The 14,465-nt window shown below is 38.1% G+C and overlaps 1 long non-coding RNA gene across 1 annotated transcript in view; it reads left to right on the forward strand.

The window, feature by feature from the left end:
* LOC123368527 overlaps positions 1-14,182 on the forward strand; it is a 66,341-nt gene extending 52,159 nt beyond the window's left edge. The window contains exons 4-5 of the long non-coding RNA XR_006578810.1: positions 11,575-11,713; positions 14,105-14,182. This is a non-coding gene — a long non-coding RNA (uncharacterized LOC123368527). The remainder of the gene's footprint in view (positions 1-11,574; positions 11,714-14,104) is intronic.
* The last annotated feature ends 283 nt before the right edge of the window (positions 14,183-14,465 follow it).

The following is a 14,465-nucleotide window of genomic DNA, read 5'->3' on the forward strand; positions in this document are numbered from 1 at the left end:
GAGCAAGCTGTCTTTCTCTCCCCACACAAAATATATCAGCAGCTTAGTGTTAAGGTTATTATTCTAGCACTAGAAAAGGTTCAGAAAAGAGCAACTAAAATGATTAGGGGTTTAGAGAGGGTCCCATATGAGGAAAGATTAAAGAGGCTAGGACTCTTCAGTTTGGAAAAGAGAAGACTAAGGGGGGACATGATAGAGGTATATAAAATCATGAGTGATGTTGAGAAAGTGGATAAGGAAAAGTTATTTACTTATTCCCATAATACAAGAACTAGGGGTCACCAAATGAAATTAATAGGCAGCAGGTTTAAAACAAATAAAAGGAAGTTCTTCTTCACGCAGCGCACAGTCAACTTGTGGAACTCCTTACCTGAGGAGGTTGTGAAGGCTAGGACTATAACAATGTTTAAAAGGGGACTGGATAAATTCATGGTGGCTAAGTCCATAAATGGCTATTAGCCAGGATGGGTAAGAATGGAGTCCCTAGCCTCTGTTCGTCAGAGGATGGAGATGGATGGCAGGAGAGAGATCACTTGATCATTGCCTGTTAGGTTCACTCCCTCAGGGGCACCTGGCATTGGCCACTGTCGGTAGACAGATACTGGGCTAGATGGACCTTTGGTCTGACCCGGTACGGCCTTTCTTATGTTCTTATGTTCTTATTGCAGAATCCACCAGTGAAAACCGTAAAACATAATGAAATAAGCAGCTGAGTGATACAACATTTTGTCTGTGCTACTCATCAGTTTTGCTTCTCAGCCTCAACTACCTTCTTTACATCAGCCATTTATCTCTAGCCTCATCTGCTGCCTTGATGTGCCAGAGGGCTCCCTCCCCAAATTTCCACTCTCCCTGTTCCCCATGTCACACACATATATTCCTCCTCACCCGACCTGTGGCCATGCTGAGGCCTGTATCTTCTCCAGAGACCACTCTCAGACCTTCTGCTTCCCAGCCTGCTGGGTTATTTGCATAGCATAGCTTTCTAGAATAAACTGGTGAGAAAATGTTGACAGACATGAAAATTAATATTTTAGGTTTTGTTTTTCAAAATAGCCAGTGGAACTTGACAATTCTGTCAGCTATCTTGGCCAAACTCAGGTTCAGAGGAATAAATGTGTGTGTCTAATTAAAAAAATGTCAGAAGTACTTTTGATCTAACATGATATCTGAGTGTGTGTATGTGACAGAGAGGGAGGGAGAAATGTTTGGAGATGGTGGGGACTCTGGTTGTTTCATTAGAGGAACGCAAAGTATTTTGAGAAAAATGGAGCAAAATTTCAAAAAGTGGCATTTAAAAATATTTCTTCAGCACAAGTTAGTAAATGTTTTTTCTTAAAATTTTACATGGAAAATATAGTTATCCTCTGAAGAGTTATTGGGCCAAATTTAAAGATCTTCAGTGTATTCATTGAAGTGTGAAACAAAGGGATTTTGGTTCCATTTTCAGTGCAAATTTCAAAGCAACCTTTGCTATGGAGACTCTACCAACACCTCCAATGATACAGATAATAATTTAAATTTTTATTTTTTGAAAAAAAGTGTAGCATAAATAAATGTGCAGTTTAAATTTAAGCATTTTTCAGAAAAGAAATAATTGAGTTCTGTTTACTATATTAACTTTACTTTTACCTTTGATTTACTCTGCCTTCCTACTGCTGATTATAATATATTTAGCTGTTGCTGTGCTTCCAGTTCTACATACTGATTTGTCCTCCCAGAGGCATGGAAAATTTGACATGCAGTTTTTGAAATATTGTACTTATAGCTGTTGAAATGCTTCTAAAACTATAAACATCATTAGCTGCTAAATAACACATCAGTTGCTATAGCGTACTGTGTTTGCATACACACAGGTATGATTGTAGACTACTCTGAATAGCATCGAGTGTGTAGTGATAATATAGCTATTATAATAGGTGAACGCACCTCAAAATCATATGATTTGTCTGCTTTAAAATAATCTTTACCAAAACTGCCACCTTGCACTGTCCACAAAAGGACTTTCTTTTATATTTTATTCCTTTCTCAGAAGTGTTTGCATAAAACTGCAGCTGGCCCTGTGAAAATACTTAAAGCTACCATTTCCTCCTGATTCTTTCAATGAGACTTAGGCTCCTAAGGCCCAGATCCTCAAAGGTATTTAGTTGTCTAATTCTCATTGGTGAAATTAGGCACCTAAATACCTTTGAGCAAGTGGGCCTTAGTGGCTGTCACTTTTGAAAGTGGGACATAGATTCTTCAGTCCCTTAGCCACTTTTGAAAATGTTACCTCATTGACTCTGCCCAGTTTGCTTTTAAGGCTTCTGCAAAGTGGTAATGATGGGACTAATGTCAGGGGAGATTGGTAGAAGTACCTAAACCTTTACCAATGTGGTCTGGGGATCTATATACCTCTCTAGGGTTTTGGGTTTTTTTGTATTAGCACCCATCACCATAATATCTGAGCACCTCCCTTGAGCAAAACTGCAATCTCTTATTTCTTCTTAGTGTGACTCATTCCAGCAGGGGTAGTTTTAAAACGAATGTATTTATATATGAAGTGTGATAGTGTTGCAATGTCAGCATATAAGAGTGCTATTGCAGTACAGTTAGTGCAAAAGCATGAGTTCTGGAATGCAACAAGGCTAATGGTCATTCTTATTTCAGCCAGGAGTGGGTTCCTTATGCTCCTGTGAAAGTTCTGTCTTCCATGGATCTTAGTCTCTCTCTCCTGCTCAACCATTTCATTTTTCCAGTGGAACTTAGCCATCATGGGAGGCAATGGTTATGGTGAATGAGAGAAGACGTCTTGTAGAGTTCTAGGATAAATCCCAGACACCCTTCCACATCATTTCTATTGTGCTGGAGAGCCATATACAGTGCTATATGTATGGTAATCAGTCAGACTCTGTAACTCTGCTGAGGTGGCTGTCTAAGGCTAGAGTCAGCTATTTATTACAGAATCATTGGAGTTGGAGATGGAAACAAATCTATTAGGTGGCCTATTCCAGTTCCTGTTGCCAATGCATTTTAATGCATTTTCTCGCATTTAGTTTTTAATATCCCCAGAAATTGAGCTTTTACCATGGCCTTTTACCTGGTTCCATACCTTAATGGAACCTGCTTTCCTAATACATTTTCCCCTTAATTTTCCCTTTCTTCATTTCATCCCATTATTACTAGTTATAGCTCCCTGTACCACCCTAAATAATTCTTCACTAATTTTTTAGTGCTGAATCCCTTCAAATATTTACAGACTGTTATGGTCCACATAGTCATCATTTAGACAAATGATGCATATTTACCACTTTTAATCTTTCCTTATAAATTAAACATTCCAGTCAATTTCTTTGTTTCTTTCTGTACTCTTTCCCTGATGGGGGAAGGTGTGTGTGGGGGGGATACTTGGTTTCTAAGGAGGCAGTATCACTTCAGACTAAGCTTGGGGCAGGATAGATGTCTGAATTATTTTAAACCAGGAAAACTAAATAACTGGTGAGGTAATTAAACATAATTAGTAGTTACAACATCTACAGTTTCTATAGTTAATTTGTTTATTGTAATATCTAATACATCTGTCAGTCAAGTCAGAAAAAATATTAAAGCCCCATGGCCCAAAGAAATTCTTCAGTTGACAGCTCTTTCATGGGGCTTTGGGAGGGGAGCTATCAAGCAGCTGATTCCCCACCTATGGGGAATCTATGGCAATAGATGAAATGGGGAATGAGGCAAACTAGGAAATGGACAAGATCATCAAGTTCCTCACATCATCAAAGACACCGTATACAGGGCCTCCTGCCTCCGGTCAGTTCTTCGCTCCAGTGATGGGAGGTCTCCATTTCACTCTAACTGCATGGTTTTTTTTTTAAATAACACGCCAAGAGAACTGACCAGGTCTCCTCAGTCTTCCCCTCTTGTGGTTTGTTTGAGGAGAAAATGCGCAGATTTGAATGGGGAGTAACAGTGATCATGGAGCCAGAATCCCTTATATGAGCTCACTCCCAGAACAACTTTGTAACTCTCAGTCATGGTGTGATTTGATTTATTTATTTGCCATTACACAGTCTGTCTCCTGTATAGGTCAGACTGGTCCACAAGTGGCATAGACAGATTTCTAGATCTAATGTGCCCGAATAGTCTGTTCATCTTTTATGGTGGATTAAATCCTTAAAAAGTAACAAATCTTAAACTGCTGGTTTGTTTTCCTTAATTGCGTACAAATAATGTACTTAGTCTTTTTTTCTCAGAAAGGACAATGGGTTTTTTTATCTGATGTAGAAAATTTTTTCCAAAAACCTATTTGTCTATAAATCTGCTCAGAAAGACTCAAAAAAAAGTTTTACCGTAAATAGATTGTGGATTTTACTTCATTTTCTCAGAGTGTATCAAATACTGTATTAGGTTAGATATTTGCTACTTATTAAACAACTTCAAACAATTACTAATCTAATTAATTACTAGTCTAATTTGGAAAAAGAAAAACAAAAGTTGTTTTGAGTAGCCAGTGAAGAATCATTATGGTTGCACACTGACACTTACTTTCAGAAATATGTATATAACTGAATCAGATTCCACTATTTTCAGACCTAGATGACTACATTTGTGCAACTAACTTCATACGTACTCAGTCCACCTTATAGACCTAAGTTTATACTGATTTTCAGAAGTGCTGAGCATCCTGCAGCTCCCACAGACTGCAGTGGGAGCTGCAGGATGCTCAGTGCCTCTGAAAATTACGTATGTGCTGAAAGCCTTGATACAGCATCTGGGATCTGGTAGTGTAGATCCTCTGTGCCAGTGCAGAGTCCCACAGAAGTCACTGGGACTCTGCACAGGCCTAGGGGGGCATGCTAGAAGGTTACCAATGCAGTAATGGGTCCAAACTGTAGATTTAGGTGCCCAACTTTAGGCACTCATGTTTAAAAATGTGGGTCTGAGTCTCTTGGTAGATTCACACTGTTACATTTTCATCACAGTTGTCTTAGCTTTCTGCCATAGAGGTAGAAGATACCACTAAAAGAATCTGTGTCATAACAACAACTTGGAGGAATGGAACAATAGAGGTGGTTGTTAGTTTATTTTAAATTATTTTTTGGGGAAGGTTTTTTTTTAAAATATATTGTTTTTTAAGAGATTTTTGGAAGAAATACTCAAACCAGCAGAAATCACCTCTTATAAAATTCTTTACTTGTTCTGTAAATTGTTGGCCAATGGCAGTCATTTTAATCCTTTAAAAAAATGATTAAAGTGTACTTAGTGCAGGTATTCTAACATTTGTAGTAATGTGTTGGCTGAAAAAATCCTCCAGTTTAGACCTGCTACAACTAAGTTATACTGATAATAGAGCCAAAATATGATTAACCTCTTCAGTTTACTGAGATAAAAACAAGTAAATGAATGTGCTTTCATCCATTCTTATATCATACGTCCCTAGTGAAATATGTTACATTCTACCAGCGTATTTAAATAGGAATGTAGCACATTACAGTAACATTGGAAAGAGTATCTTGTGTGCGTGTGTGTGTTTAATTAACAATACTGGAGAAAACAGATGGTTTATTTGCTTTTTTTTTAGATGTTCCAATCTTCCTAAAATGTTTGATAGCAATTTAAATAGTTTTGAAATGTGGTATATTCACCACAGGATGATAATCATTTTAGGTTTGGGGAACTGTATTTCATGTTACCTTTTATCAGTGGTAATTCTGCTTTTGGCACAGTGCTAGGGCACTGTACACTCAGATAAATATAAATCCAGGTTTACTTTCAGGTTTTGAGGTTCATGCAAATCGTAAATTCAAGGGTTGTGAATGTATATACATCAAAACTGAAATAATGATTCACATGAATCCCTGAAAAACAAAATTACCGAGTTTGCATGGCTCTTCCTTTACCCTGGCATTGTGCCTATGTCAACAGATTTGGTACCATATGAAATGCCATTCACCATTTTTCAGTTTGAGCAACCTTTCATATTATGTGTGAGGTTATTTTTGAGTGTGAACGTTAAAACTTTCCTCAAGTCACGAGTTGTTCACAATGTTGGGAGTCGTGTATTGAGTAAAAATTATTTCAGCAGTAAATGAGTGCAACTCCATTAAAGTCAACGGAGTTATTCCTCCTTACTCCAGTGTTGAATTTGGGCCAAAATCTGCTCTGGTTTATACTTGTGGAAATTTAGAGGAAATCTGTTGAATTTCATGGAATTACTTTTGAATTGCACCAGTGTAACAGAATAGAGATTGTCCCTTGTTCCTCAGAGGTCTGCCATAAGTATTTTAGTGATATTAAATGGGGTAGAGTTATGAGATTTTTTTAAAGGCCCAGTAAGGCTGTAATTTTCCTCATTTTTGATGTCAGTGTTCAGACATGAATGTATTTGATGTAATCTACGTCCTATGACCTGAAAAATTCTAGTACTGTTATGACTTGAATACCACAATATGGTGCTTAGGTTGAAATTCTGCCATGATATCTGCATTGTGTATCTGTTTGCGATATGGGTTTTAAGTGAATGTTATTCTGAAAACATATAAGATATAAGCTTGTCTTACACACTTCCAGGTTTCCTCCATTCTTCAAAATACTGGTGTTTACCTGTGGGAGCAGATCCCTTAAAAGAAATGTGTGTTGGTCAAAAATGGAGAAAAATGCTTAAACACCAAAGGTCTTTGTATTCCGTAGTTCTTCCCGGGTGGATTTGAAACCAGTTTTGGGTATCTGTTACAGTTGACCTTTGATAGAATAATTTAGTTGTTTGAGCCTACTCAGACATGTAGCCAAAAGGGAGCTGTCTGGTTGCATGCATTTTTAAACATTTGTAAGCTGAATCAAAGATAGGAATGCAAAATTTAGGTCTCAGAGATACCTATGAATTTGTTATACTCTCTTGAGGACTTTGGGGAGCTCCGAGCCTATGAACATACATTATTCTGAATACTGTATTTTCTGCACTGAAAATTGTTTTTGATTCTGCAGTGTTTGCCTTAATTTTCAGTAACTCAAAAATATGTAAAATGGAAGTAGCTTAGCAAGCATGTGGCAGTAAGATCTGAAAACTCTATTTTATGAGCTAAAGTAAATATTGTTTTACCTTTTCAAGTAGACCTCATCAGAACTTGAGAAATTATAATATGTGTCCTATAACGTCCATTTCCACAGTTATAAAAGAATGATATAAATTTCTTTGTAGTTCACATTTGTCAAAAACTTTAGTATTAAAGCTGATGCATATTGTGTGACAGAATAAGTTCTGACCATGTTTGTTTTAAGTGTAAATATCATTCTTCTGATAATCTCATTGTTTTCATAGAACAATAAGATCCCAATAGAAATATTTAGAAGAATGAGAAGAGGACTGGGCATTAGGAGCTCTTGAGTTAAAAATCTAGGTTCTGTTACTTGCTCACTCTGTGACATTGGGCAAGTCAGTTACCTCTCTGTAAGATGTAGATAGTAATAGCTTCCCAGCTCACAGGGGTGTTGTGAGGATTAATTAGCTAATGTTTATATAGCACTTTGAAGATATAAAGCTAAGATGTATAAGTGCTAATTATTTTAAAATTGATTGAATATTCTGTGCTTTATTTACATAATATCTGTTCTATATTTAGTGTATAATGATTCTTAAAATTCTTTTATAGTTTATTCCAGTGAGTACATTTCTTTAGAAGTAGCTGCTAGGATACTGGCATTTCAGCATAACATTGATTATTCATCAGTTAATATTGGAGGGGAATGCTTAGTGGTCTAAGCATTACTTTTGAACTACCTAAATTCCCTGTGAGTTTGAATCCCAGAAGGGACCATTCACTCTTTCATCCTCCAATGGAGTGTAATATGAGCTCTATTAAATTTTCTTTGTGATGGGCATCTGGGTAAGGCCTTTGTAAACCACGGTCCTGGCTGGTATTTGTGGACATGAAAGAACCCCATAGCTCTTTTCAAAACAGTAGAAGTTTCCCTTTGGCCAAACTTCTACTTCTTGCATAATATGTTTGCAAGCTAGCCAGCTGGCTGCCATCAACCACCCCAAACATGGTTGCATTTCAGCATTCAAGTGATTCCTATATGCTATAGTTTATATGGTGCTTTGTGATCCTTCAGCATGAAAGATGCTGTATGAATGAGACATTATGAGCATTAATCAAATCTAAGACGATGATCAACATTTAAGGAAATGGAAATACCAGTGACTTTGTGATCAGGTGCCTTTCACCCCATGCTCTGCTCCAAAGCACCCATGTTCAAAACTCAACCCCTTCCTGGCAGTTGGCTTTTATTAACAATGTAAACTCCAGCCCCAGCCATGTCCCTATACTTGGCTGTTCCTACTGTTCCTCCGCGAAGATTGCTTAGTCCCAGACCCTACATTCCTCTGCTCCTTCCCTTATAGCCAGGGGTGCAAGTAGCTACACCTGCCACAGTGAGTCAATAGACTCAGTTAGCATTTCTCTGTAGGGCTCCAGCATCTACTGACAAGGTGGGTCTATAGAACTATCAAGAGACACAGTTAGATACCACAATAATTCTCTCTCCCCTTCTCCCCAGGATAAAAAAATTCTTTTAATTTGACCTGAAATTATTTTTTTTTGTTTCTTTATTTTATTTCATTTTGGGTTATTTTTACCCTTTTTTGTTTTGTTTGTTTGTTTAAATAAATCTACATACATTTCTAAACAAATTGTGCTATCCTGTCCAAAAAAAGTTTCCTGAGTGTGCCCCTGTCAGGGATAACTTCTCTGGGTCTGAGGTAGAGGAGAGAGGATGGATCACGGAGGCAGTGACTACCCTGTCTAGAATGTAGGATAGCTCAGTACTAATTTCCCTCCTTAGCACCTCCTATATTGATAAGCGCTTTAGGAAGTTGGGGGTCTGATTGACCCAAGCTATGAACTTTTCTGCCTTGTGTAGCTGGGAGAAGGTTCACAAACTATTTGGTATCCTAACATTGAAGTACAACGACACGACAGCTCTCCCAGTCAATTTAGACATTACACCTAGGCTAGGAGCTGTGGTTACAATCTCCTTTTTCCCCATCTGTGGCCTGGAAATCTTCTGTCTTTTCTAGGTGCTCCAACAAATTGTCAATTTGTGGTGGTGGAAACCTCTCATGGATCTAAAGGGAGTTAAATCTTTTAGCCCTGCTCCTCAAAACAGAAAATTGAAGAATATAAATCGGATGGGAAGTGAAGCTTACCCCTTAGCCATGCTGTTTATGGAGATAGGAATCGAGGTTTGGTGTATCACAGAACCTCTTTCCATACAGGGTCCAGGACCAAGGTTACACAAACTCTCTCTCTTTTTAGGTTGTTTCTCTGTGTTTATTTTTTTCTGGCTGTTGTGGGAACTGTTTAAAGAGCAACAACTCTTAAAATTTATAAAAAGATGAAAAAAAAAGCAGTGTTCACATGATTTTACCTTCCACCGCCTTTTGCTGGCATTTCGTTCATACTCATTCCCAGCGGCCTTAAGTCTGCAGGAGTATGAATCTATTTTATAGAGTATTTGTAAGGAAGGATGAGTCACCTATAATAATTCTCCTCTGAACATCATAACAGATCAGCATTCCACCACTCCTTCCAGAAGAGAGCTGATGCTTTGATAACCTGTTCTATCTTTATCATTCAACTCCCTTTGCCACCTGTGTGAGTAACTTCACATCTTGCTTTAAAAGGAACTGATGACTAAAGCACGAGGGAGTGCTTGCCTTCCATTCCAGTGGCTGGCAAAGCATGCCCCTTGTGGGACCAGAGCTTCAGAATGTTGAGCTTATGGAGTTCCCACCTTGGCCTTGTCGTAGGGATGTGGAGGCAGGAGTGGGTGATCTTTTATGATGCATTTTCTCAGAAAACAACAGTTACAGTTAACTAATATTCTTTCATAGTTGTGACTCTTATGATTACATCAAAATGTTTCTGCAGAGTTTCATCATAAGATAAACTGCTTAGCATTTTGAAACTTGTAGAGCAGCGGTCCCCAACCTTTTTGTCTGGTGGGCACCAGACGAAGGACCGTGGCGGCGGTGGAGCATCCGCCAAAATGCAGCCGAATTTCGGCGGCATTTCGGCAGATGCTTCACCGCCAGCCAGGACGTGGGCGCATTTAGATGCCCCCACGGGCACTATGGCACCCGCAGGCACCGCATTGGGGAGCCTTGTTGTAGAGTGTTCAAGACTTATTCTTCACTTTATCATCAATTTAACTTAATTTATAATTTGAAATGAAGCACTCACTCTGGCAACAGTTAAGCAAGAAAATATGACATCAAAGCTTTATCATGAGCTCAGCTCACAATATAAAAATTAAAATGGCACACATTAAATGGTTGACAAGCTGGCTAACTGATAGGTCTCAAAATATAATTGTAAACTGGTAATCATTGTTGAGTGGATGTATTTCTTCTGGGGTCCTGCAGGGATCTGTTCTTGGCCCTATGCTATTTAACATTTTTATCAGTGACGTGGAAAAAAACATGAAATCATCACTGATAAAGTTAGTGGATGACACAGAAATTGGGGATGTAGTAAATATTTAAGAGGACAGGTTGCTAATACAGAGTAACTTAAATCGCATGGTAAACTGGGTGCTTGCAAATAATATGCATTTTAATACACCTAAATCTAAATGTATACATCTAGGAACAAAAAATGTATGTGATACTTACAAGATGGGAGAATCTATTGTGTGAAACCGTGACTCAAAAAGAGATCGGAGTCATGGGGGATAATCGGCTGAACGTGAGCTCCCATTGTGATGCTGTAGCCAAAAGGGCTAATGAGATCCTTGGATGCATAAACAGGGGAATCTCAGGTAGGAGTAGAGAGGTTATTTTATCTATTTGGCATTCCTGTGACTGCTGCTGGAATACTATGTCCAGTTCTGATGCCCACAACTCAAGAAGAATGTTGATAAATTGGAGAGGATTCAGACAAGAGCTATGAGAATGAATAACAGATTAGAAAACATGTCTTCCAGTGAGGGACGCAAGAGCTCAATCTATTTAGTTTAACAAAGAGAAGGACTGATTACAGTCTGTAAATACCTACATGGGGAACACATATTTAATAATGGGCACTTCAGTCTAGTAAAGAAGCATATAACAGTCCAATGGCTGGACACTTAAACTACACAAATTCAGACCGGAAATAAGGTGTAAATTTTTAATGGTGAGAGTAATTAATCATTGGAATAATTTACCAAGCATCATGATGGATTTTCCATCACTGACAATTTTTAAATCAAGATTGAATGTTTTTCTTAAAGATCTGCTCTAGGAATTATTTTGGGGAAATTCGATGGCCTATGTTATACAGGAGGTCAGGTGACATTATCACAGAGGTCCCTTCTGGCCTTGGAATCTATTAATCTGTGGATCTGTATTTGGCAGGATAGCTGTTCTTATGGGTTTATATCCGTCATGTCTTAATACAGGGATTGTCACAGAATAACATGAGCGGTGCCATTTCAAAGTAGGATGTCACATAAATTGCAGAAAACAACCTTTATGCTTTCTCTCTCTCAGGATTTGCTGACAGAGCAGCAAAGTTACCAGAAATCATCTTTCTCTCACAGTGCATTTTCATTCCACAGATACTACAGGCTTATTGAACAATCCATCGACCCTTTTGTAGTGAGTCCACTTAGTGCAGAATGGCTGCAGGGAAACTATTCAGACATCCCAGTAGAACACAACGCCGATTGGAACAAATCCCTTCAGGATTTAACACAGGTGTGTGAAAAATGATGGGAAGATGACTCATTACTGGTTTTACACTAATGTTTGACAAGTACAGTGGGGCGGGGGGAATATTCTAATGGCTATTGCCATTGAGAAATGTACCATTCTATACAATAATGGTCATAGCTTAACCTCTCTGAAAACCCCGAGTTTAAAGGGACATTGTTAACCTGAAGTTTTTGAAATGTGGTTTTCTGACAGATCCCACGTTAATTAGTATGTCCTGGAATATTTAAAAATCTCTTTAATGTGTATGGTTTTCTTCTTTTCTTTCTTTCTGCTCCGGGTAGATGTTTAGAACTAGAAGCGTCTTGGGTGGGCCCAAGAGCAACACCAAAATGCTCAGATCCACTTCACCCTACTCCCTCTTTCCCTCTGCAAACACCTGTATGTTGTCCCCTTAGTTTCGGTTTCCTTTTCAGCTTTGCTGCTGCCCTTACTGGTAAGTGCCCTGTTGGGGGCACTTGTGACTTGAGGGGTGAGCAGCAACAAGAGAGCAGTGGCCATGGTAATAATTGGAGATATACCAATCTCCTAGAACTGGAAGGGACCTTGAAAAGTCATCGAGTCCAGCCCCCTGCCTTCACTAGCAGGACCAATTTTTGCCCCAGATCCCTAAGTGCCCCCCTCAAGGATTGAACTCACAACCCTGGGTTTAGCAGGCCAATGCTCAACCATATGTCAAAGTAAACAAGCTGGAAAAATAGAGAAAATATTGTTTCACTTGCAATAATCACAGAGGCCACTCATGTCAGTAATCGCTACAGAGCATCGCTAAACCCAAATCGTGAGTCAAGCCTCAAAAAAAATTTGCGATGAAATTTTAAAAACATAACAAAAACAACACAAAATGTATTTGCCTTCTGGTGGTCTGAGCCTTTGGGGTGCACTCGGGTCATGTTTTCAAACATTTCTTTGCAATCATGAGGGCTAAGAGATTATCTATTTACAAATAATAATGACAGCTTAGATTCTCATGTAATCACTTGACTCCAGGAGCTGCGTGTTTGAGAAAAATGCCAAATATCACAAGATTCAGCATAATATTGAGAGTCTCTGCAACACTGGGTGAGATTTTCAGAAGCATGGTTTGTGTTGACCTAACACTGCTCCCATTGAAGTCAATGAGAGTTTTACCATTGCCTTTAATGGGAAGAAAGAAAGGTCACTAATAAGCACGTTTGGAAATCTCATCCAGGATTTTCAGGTTGACTGTGGTTCTTCCATAACTCCTCATTTGTTGCCTTTCATAGAGAAAAACCTGAACACACATTCCCCTTTCATTGTTTTTTACGATTTTTACATGTGAATTTAGTATTAATTTAAAGTGTCTACTTAGCAACTCTAGAGTGTGATGTCCCCCATCCACAGACGATGTGAATCGGAGAAAGGAAATTGGCAAGCTTCCCTACTCTGCTTTGCCAGTGAACCTCAGATTTGATATAGGACCAGCATTAGAGTGGAGAGAGACCTCCATGTCCATTCTCTTCCAGTTCCTTTCTAAAAATCTCTACATGGGTGACAATCAACACCAATTTTGTGGTGGAGACACATGTTCAGTGACAAATGGATCAAGTCATCCAACTGGGTTTTCGCTTCACAGCCCCATCAAATAGTAAAATATTTTGGTCATGCCTGGTCTTGACTTCATTCTAACCTGGAGTCTAGAAGTGAAAGGCTATGAGGGCTCAATTCTGTTAAGTGCTGAGTCCACTTACCTTTCATTTAAATCAGCAGGAGTTGTGAGAACTGGGCACCTCAAAGGAATGCTTGTAGGATCAAGACCTAAATCCCATTACCTCTCCTCTAAGATGTCTATTCCCCATTAGTATTCTCTAATTTTTTTACAATGACGAGATTAGCATGAATGGGCAGGAGCATTGGGTTATTAGGCTTTTCTTTCCCCTGTGTATACGGTGCTCTTGAAGAATCAAGGAAGGAAGCGTGACATTCTCTTGAATGTAAATATATTCATTTTCTTACAGTGTCTCCTTGTCTTTAGGATATAGTTAGATTTCAGTGTTTTACTTTTCATCTTTGAACACTAAGCAAGTTATTATCAGTCCAATTGTATGATAAAATCTGAGATAATAGATTTAGATAATTATGATAAATGAGATAATCTGAGATAATATAGAAACATATATATATATATGAGATGTTTGCTTAAAACTAAGCCCGAGTTGTTATACTTTGGCTTCATATTCAAAGTTTTGCGTAAGTAGCATATTCAGAACTTAAACAACAAAGGTTCTGTTCCATCATCTATTGTCAACAAATTCTGAAAGATTATTACACATGTTATTTTGTGATATAGTAAGTGACATTTTTTTAATGCTTTTAACGACTGCATGTTCTTTGTTGCTGTATTTTGTTGCATAGGAAGCAGGGATGTTTATGCAGGTACGATAAATAAATGAATATTGGACTACATCACATAGGTCCTGGAGAACAAAAGAGGCTTTGCACTGAAATACCTGCAAAGGTAAGTAAAGAAAATGTTGATCCTTTTCATGCCTGAAGAAATAAAATACAAATTACAATTTAAGTTTATTAGAAATAGAATAGTGAGCAGGTTTGCTTGAAACAGTACTATTCCATTATTTTGTTCTTGTAAGTTGGTCACACTATAATTAACGCTGAGTGGATAATTGTTTTTTCAGTTTGGTGACGAAACCAAAAAAATTAAACAAAAAAATCCTTTTAATGTGACCTGAAATTAATTTTTTATGTTTCATTATTT

The sequence above is a fragment of the Mauremys mutica genome, chromosome 1, assembly GCF_020497125.1.
Source record: "Mauremys mutica isolate MM-2020 ecotype Southern chromosome 1, ASM2049712v1, whole genome shotgun sequence".
NCBI lineage: Eukaryota > Metazoa > Chordata > Testudines > Geoemydidae > Mauremys > Mauremys mutica.